This window comes from Mus musculus, chromosome 16, assembly GCF_000001635.26.
Source record: "Mus musculus strain C57BL/6J chromosome 16, GRCm38.p6 C57BL/6J".
In the NCBI taxonomy this organism is placed as follows: Eukaryota; Metazoa; Chordata; class Mammalia; order Rodentia; family Muridae; genus Mus; species Mus musculus.
Genome location: NC_000082.6, coordinates 11,045,774 through 11,053,538, shown reverse-complemented (window position 1 = coordinate 11,053,538; position 7,765 = coordinate 11,045,774). Strand labels below are relative to the sequence as shown.

The 7,765-nt window shown below is 47.0% G+C and overlaps 1 pseudogene; it reads right to left on the bottom strand.

Annotated features, from left to right (window-relative positions):
- On the bottom strand, positions 5,607-6,604 carry Gm18724 (predicted gene, 18724; annotated as a pseudogene).

The following is a 7,765-nucleotide window of genomic DNA, read 5'->3' as shown; positions in this document are numbered from 1 at the left end:
CTTGGCTGTGTCATTTTTAAATTAGATTTATCTGGGGAGGGTGTCCAACATAAGGACAGGTGTGAGTGCCACAGCTTGCCTGAGGGGGTCAGAGGACAGTTTTCAGGAGTCGGTTCTTTCCTTCCACCATGTGGGTTCTAGGCTGGAGCTCAGTGTGCTGTACTGTTGGCAGGCGTGTTTAGTCTCGCCAGCCCCCATCAGAGCCGTCACTACTGCCCAAGTTCTAGACATTGTCTGTTCACAGTGATAATGTGAAGCTATTATTTAGTAGTAGTAGTAGTAGTAGTAGTAGTAGTAGTAGTAGTAGTAGTAGTAGTAGTATTTTGCACAAGGTCTCACTGTATAGCTCAAGCTGGTCTTGATTGATTGATTGATTGAGACAGGGTTTCTCTGTGTAGCCCTGGCTGTCCTGGAACTCACGCTGTAGACCAGGCTGGCCTTGAACTCAGAAATCCTGCCTGCCTCTGCCTCCCAACTGCTGGAGTGTGCCACCACTGCCCGGCGTCTGACCTTGAATTATTGATGTGGCCAGAACTCACAATCCTCCTGCCTCAGCCTCCTGAGTGCTGCAACTACTGGCATGTAGAACATGTTGGGTCTGGGAATCACTGCCCAAACCATTCAGACACTGATCTCAGTCAAACAGGGCTGGTTTATTGATTGTACACCCCAAGACTGATTGATCAGGGATATAGTCCGTGTAGTCAAGAGCTGAGCTAAGATGCTCAGCCAGAATCCTACAGAGCTCTTTAAGCCTGAAATCCACAAACATCTGTGCCACGTTATCCCACCAGTCAGGGGTTAGGGATGGGGGATTCCTTAGGAACATGTCTTCGTACATTTACCCTGTTCCCACTGGTTCGAGTATTCATCTGTGGCAGGGGACTTGCCTTGTCTAACATTTGTGTATTACCTTGCCAGCCAGGATGTGCATGTCTCTTTCTGCCAAGCAGAATGGCAGTTCCCAGGGGTCCTGGGAACTTAAACTTTATTCAACCCCTACTCAAAATGGAAGCTTCCTCCAGTAGCTTCTGAATTGGTGCGGGTGTTTCTCTTATGCTGGGGTCCATCCCAGGGGCAGCTTATAAAAGCCAGTACCACAAAGGCTCACACACAGGTGCAGGAAGTGCTGCTGGGTGGTTGGTTCAGGTCCAAGCTTATTGTGGGTAACTATACAAAGCCGCTCTAATTGACTGCTATTGTGACTGGTTTCCAAGAACACCAAAGCATATCCTAGTAATAGCATTAACAGCAAACGAGAAAGTTTCTTTGTAACATTAGCAACAGCACAAAATGGCAGGCTAGACAGGCAACAGTTACCTATAACACCTCTTAGAGTATGAAACTACTTTTTTTTTGGTTTGGTTTTGGGTTTGGGTTTTTTGTTTTTGTTTTTGGTTTTTGGTTTTTGGTTTTTGGTTTTTTGTTTTTTGTTTTTTCGAGACAGGGTTTCTCTGTATAGCCCTGGCTGTCCTGGAACTCACTTTGTAGACCAGGCTGACCTTGAACTCAAAAATCTGACTGCCTCTGCCTCCCGAGTGCTGGGATTAAAGGCGTGCGCCACCACTGCCCACCGTTTGTTGTTGTTGTTTGTTTGTTTGTTGTTTTGTTTTGTTTTTTGTTTTTTTTTACACAAGGTCTCACTGTATAACTCAGGCTGGCCTTGAATTATCAATGTGGCCAGAACTCACAATCCTCCTGCCTCAGCCTCCTGAGTGCTGCAAATACTGGCATGTACAATATATCTGGCTGACTAAATATGTTGTGTTAGCTGCTTAGCTCAAGCCTAGAGGCGAGCTGCATTTTGTGTTTGGTTGGCGCGCCTCTTGCGTTCCTTTGAATCCAGAACCAGCACCACCCCTTTAGTCCCTGCAACCAAAGGGTCGCTGCAGAGAGTATGCAACCCTCTTTCCTAATCATTGACTTGTGACCTCTAAATGGTCCCCAGCTGAAGCCAGAAAGGTTTCCCCAGCTTTGACCTTGAGCTACACCTGGGCAGAAAAGGGATTCTCATAGATTCTTGCCAGAAGCTAAATTAGTCATCTCTCCATTTTGTACAAAGCGCTGTCTGCTCAAAACATCTCTCGGCTCTGCCTGTATTTCTTGTAGAAATCGGAGTAAGAGAAAAGAGGGAGGAGACAGGTATGGGGCATTCTGCCATGGGCATTAATCCCTGGCACAGTGGTGGGTAGACTCCAGGAGTGAAATGTCCTGGAGGTAGAAGAGGTCAGAGGTTCTGGCGGAGCGAGGCAAAGGGCGGGCGGAAAAGAGCCAGCGAGCACCCTTCTCCTCTGGCTGGGAAAAGCACTACTCTTATTTCCAGCTCATCCGGCTGTTGCTTTTTCCAGCTGCAGCTCGGAGATGACACACACAAAATGAGGACGATTAGCTCTTGTAGACCCCAGCACTCACACCCTGCCTAGGAGGCTGAGCGGCCTGGCAGAAAGAGCCAAGATGCCACAAGGGCACAGATACCAGGGCTAAAGATGTGAGCTCCAGCAGTTAGTGTTTTATCCAGCCTCAGTATTCCTATCTGGGAAGTGGTACCTATTCCTCTTTGGCTGTTTCCAGGAACTAAATGACAATCCTTACTAATGAAGACGGTCTATAGTTTATTTTTTAATTTATTTATCCAGGTGAGTGGAATAGGGGCTTGTGAGCCACAGTGTGTAAATGTGGAGGTCAGAGGACAACTGTCAGGAGATGGTTCTCTTCTTCCACCATGTGTATCCCTGGGATCCAGCAGGTTGTCAGGCTTGGTGGCCACCTCCAAGCCATTCTAATGGCTCCTTGAAGAGTGGTCTTGAAGAACAGAGCCTGCAAATGTGACTGGCAGGGAGGAGCCATACACCATGCACCTGGGTTCTCACTGGTGCTGGCCTCTGAACCCCCGGTGAAGACACAACTGAACCAGGGTGGGGTACCATCTGTGGCTCTGAACCCACTCTCACTGGCTGCCTGTGAGTCTTGGGGGTTGCCTGGATTTTTCATTTCTCTCTTGCTGCTGAAGGCCCTGCATTAATGAAGAAGTAGCTTAGAAGACTGCAGAGGCATACTGCCCGGATTTAAATCCCAGCTCAACCGCCCACCAGCTGCAAGACTCTGGGAAAGTTTCTTAGTTGCCACCCAGTGACTCAGGGTTTTTCTCCATAAAACTAGCCTAGACATATGCCCTTTTTATACACTTGCAGTGGAGACCAAATGGACTGCAGTACTTTTCCTAGTCTGAGCTAACCCTTTCCAGTGCTCAGAACTGTGCTCAGTAGAAGCAGTCAGGAGCCCTCTGCTCTGGGATCTCACCTCTCCTAAGACAAAACCTATTGTTTGTTAGTGATGACGAGACACAACAGACGAATCTTATACATCTTCCACACAAAACCAGTCATTTCCCCAAGGAGTGGGGTTCCTTTTAGTGACAAGAGTGAGTTGGGGACCATAACATCAGCACCAGGGTCTCTGTGATGCTGGGTTGTGACTACACGTAGATTTGAAACTGGAAAAACTCATCTTTGTTTGTTTGTGTTTGTTTAATTGTAGGTACCATTTAATCAGCTTGATGACCTAACAATTCAGGAATTGAAATATCACTACTTAGTCTTTTTTGAAAATGAAAAAATAACAATGACACTGTTAGTACTCCATTGAAGTGGAAAGTTATGGGTTCTTTGGAGAGTCAGTTGTGTTGATGGTGTATGGCTGGGGCAAACACGTAAGGAGTGTTTTCCTGAAGCAGACTAAGGCTAAGGCAGACTTGAGAAAGAACGTTTCACTGAAGCAGACACAGGAGAGAGAATGTCCTGCTAAAGCAAGCACATGAAAGGACACATGATGAGGGAGTCTTCGCTAACAGTGCATGTATTGGTTCACCTTACGTTGTGTAATTGAGCTTCATTTGTCAGGACTCCATAGAGAGAAATGCACCAAAAAACTTCTGGTGGTGTGCTGCAGCTCTTCCTCAGACTCAGGCTCATTGGCAGAATGGGACAGGTGCTCATTGAGGCAAGACAGAAGCAGGACCTGTAGAGGACACATAATGTTTGGAGGGAGTATAAATAGGACTCAGTGGATAATGATGGAGGCTGAGCTAGGCTTGCTTATAGAGGTAGCAGAGCAATGCCCGTGGGTCTCATGTCTTCTCTGATCTTTGCTTCCCCTTGAGAGGCACAGAGGAACTTCTGGTGTCCCTCCCGGTCTTTCCTGCCAACTTGTGCCGAGGCTGAGGCCTGGCTGTCTCTGCTAGGTCATGCTACAGTTGCTGATTCGTGCTTGCTATCCTGACTCTACTAAACTGGACTGCTGGTGTAGCCATGAAGTGTTTGTGAGTGGATTGAGCTGCTGCTAACCTGAGAAGTGAACTGCTGATTTCCAGACAACAAAGATGGAAGTTGAGCCAAAGAACCTTTCTAAACAGGTACACACACACACACACACACACACACACACACACACACACCATCCTTTTCTAATACCTCTGGTGGGTGGTGTGCTAAAAGGGAGTTTAAAGCATTTAAGAGCCATCATTGAAAATAAGGTTTGAAAAAATTAAAGTTATACTCCATAGTTATATAACATGTAATAAGAAATGAAGTCTTTGCTTTCTGAGACACCTACTACCAATATAATCAATATTTAAATAAAATACCAAGCTAGGACTGTTAAGAAACTTTTCATTGAAAATCTTTAAAGAAAAAAAAATGGCCCATAGTTGGATTTGGATATGTGATGGTTTTATTTACAACTTTATTGGCAAAAAAAGGGGGAGAGCTTTAAACAGCTTTGGTACAGGGCACTGTAGCTGACCCTGACAGATTGGATAAATCTCATTCGCAGGATTAATTTCATTGTCCACAGATGTACATTACTAAACCTGCATATGCTGATTCCTTTATCAAGTGCAGTGCTCACCTTTCAGTCACTCCTCAAAACATAAATACAAAGGAAAGGGAACCACTCGTTGCAAATGGCATCAAATAGAAAGTATTTTAAGTCAGGACCTCTGGAAGAGCAGTCAGTGCTCCATCCCTCCAGTCCCGGCCATTCTTTATTTATCAACTACTCTAATTTACTATGAGATGTAGTCAAAGTCCAAGCAGAGACACCCTTTTTTGGAGGACAGAATTCCCCCAGAACCATCTGGGGAAATAGGCATTCTGTTGATTGCAGGTGGCGAAACAATTAACACAGTCAACTTGAATTCATGTTGCTCACATTGAATTGATCTCATTTTCTTCCTCCACTTGTTTGATGTCATTCTTGTAAATCAGTATCTTTAATTCTTCTTCTGGCTCATCCCAATCTCCCCCCAGTGAACAGATTTTCATCAACAAGATCAACATTGAGCTTGTCTTTTTGTTCATTTTCTTTCTCTTTCTTTCTTTCTTTCTTTCTTTCTTTCTTTCTTCCTTTCCTTTCCTTTCCTTTCCTTTCCTTTCCTTTCCTTTCTTTTCTTTTCTTTTTTTGTTTTTTGAGACAGGGTTTCTCTGTGTAGCCTTGACTGTCCTAGAACTCACTCTGTAGACCAGGCTGGCCTCGAACTCAGAAATCCGCCTGCTTCTGCCTCCCACGTGCTGGGATTAAAGATGTGCACCACCATTGCCCGACAGTTCATTTTCTTGTCCCTCTACTCTGCTGTCTTTGTCCCAATCACTCCCTTCACCATTTTCAGCCCGAGTTCCAGAAACTTCTCTTAACTTGTTTTTGTCTTTATCTGAAATATGTGTGCTGAATCTTTCAGGACTGGCTACAGTGAAACCTGTCCTTCTACATCCTTTGGAACATGCAGGCATAAGTCTGCGTCACTGCACGCACAGAACCATCAACCTCGGTACTGTCTGGCCCCTGGCTGTAACGGGTATCATCTGAGTCCTCATCACGGTCCCCAGTCAGCTCAGGAGACCGCTGATCACTGGGCTTTTCCCGGCTTTGAAGTCAGTTTTCTGTCTTCCCATATCTTGTTCAAGTTTATCAATCTTTCCTTGTCTTTTTTCTCTCATGAGAGAAAATATTCTAAAGTGATTTTTGGTAACATTTTGGACCTAAGGCTCTCTGTCAATTATATCTTCTGGTGAAATCTCATCTTATTTCTCTTCTCTTTTTCTGTCTTTCTCAGCATGAATCCAGGAGAAAGCATGCATGCCAGCAGTCGTCCCTACCTCTAGCACGCACCCAAACCAGCCACACTTGTTCCTTTCAAGAGCTTCCAGGGAATGTGTGCACACTACTTGAGGTTCTGGCTTGACTCCTCATTATCAGCTGTCCGGCATGAGTTCTGGTGGTGTTGAATTCTTCATCTCTTGCAGCAACGCAGACACTTCCTTTTTTCACATTTTCTCTCCAAAGTAAGGCCATGAGAGAACGAACATCATTTGTCCCCGCTAGTGCACACCCTTGTTTGAGGACGCACAGCCCACAGCTGTGGGACACACACCTTTACTTACTTGTGCAGCGACCATGGGCCGAAGCCCTTCACTCGAATCTTGTCCCTTTCTTCTTGTCGCCATTCTTCAAATTCTTTTCAGCTCCACTTTGTGCTACTTAGTGTGGATTCTGCTCACCCCATCTCACATAACGTGACCGCCTTCACACCCTCCTGTTGCTTCTCTCTCTCTCTCCCTTTATTGATTTTTTGAGAATTTCACAGCATGCACCCCAGTCCCACTTACCATCCCATCTCCTCATATCCACCCTCCATCCTTGCAACCTTTCCCCCAAAAGAAAATAAACTCTTGTCATGGGCGCTGTTCTGTGCCGCAGTGTTCTCTTTTGTCCACACACTTTACTTGCGAACATTCATTGCAATGAGTCATTGGTCTGTTTTCCAGGCCTGTGGCTTCCGCTACACTATCTGGACTGGATCCTCATGGGGACTCCTTCCGGATATCCTGCTGTTGCCCTGTGTCCTGGAGGTCCTGCAGCTTTGGATCTGCAAGACCCGCCCTTTCACACAACCCAGCAGTTCATAGATGAAGTGGATGTTGGGGTGGGCCAGCCCAGAGCCCTGGGTCTGGGCCTGATTGATAGCTGAGCCTGCCAGCTCTCCTGCACCCGCTTCTCCAGGGCAAGTTCTCCAGCACAGTCCCAGGCTAGCTCACCCAGTGCCTCAGTCAGCAAGGGGCAGTCAGCAAGGGGCAGGCTAGCTCACCCAGTGGCTCAGTCAGCACAGTCCCAGGCTAGCTCACCCAGTGGCTCAGTCAGCACAGTCCCAGGCTAGCTCACCCAGTGGCTCAGTCAGCACAGTCCCAGGCTAGCTCACCCAGTGCCTCAGCCAGCACAGTCCCAGGCTAGCTCACCCAGTGCCTCAGCCAGCACAGTCCCAGGCTAGCTCACCCATTGCCTCAGTCAGCACAGTCCCAGGCTAGCTCACCCAGTGCCTCAGTCAGCACAGTCCCAGGCTAGCTCACCCAGTGCCTCAGTCAGCACAGTCCCAGGCTAGCTCACCCAGTGCCTCAGTCAGCACAGTCCCAGGCTAGCTCACCCAGTGCCTCGGTCAGCAGGGGCAGGCTTCCTGCTCTCAGAATCTCGGCACTTTGTTCTCACTGATCCTCTCCTGTTCCACCTTCTTGCTGCCCCCACTTGAGCCTGGAAAAACTTACTCTTTTTTTTTTTTTCCATTGTTTTGTTTTTTTTGAGACAGGGTTTTTCTATATATTCCTTGCAGTCCTAGAACTCACTCTGTAGACCAGGATGACCTCAAACTCAGCGATCTGCCTGCTTCTGCGGCCCAAGTGCTGGGGTTAAAGGCGTGTGCTATCACTGCCTGGTAAAA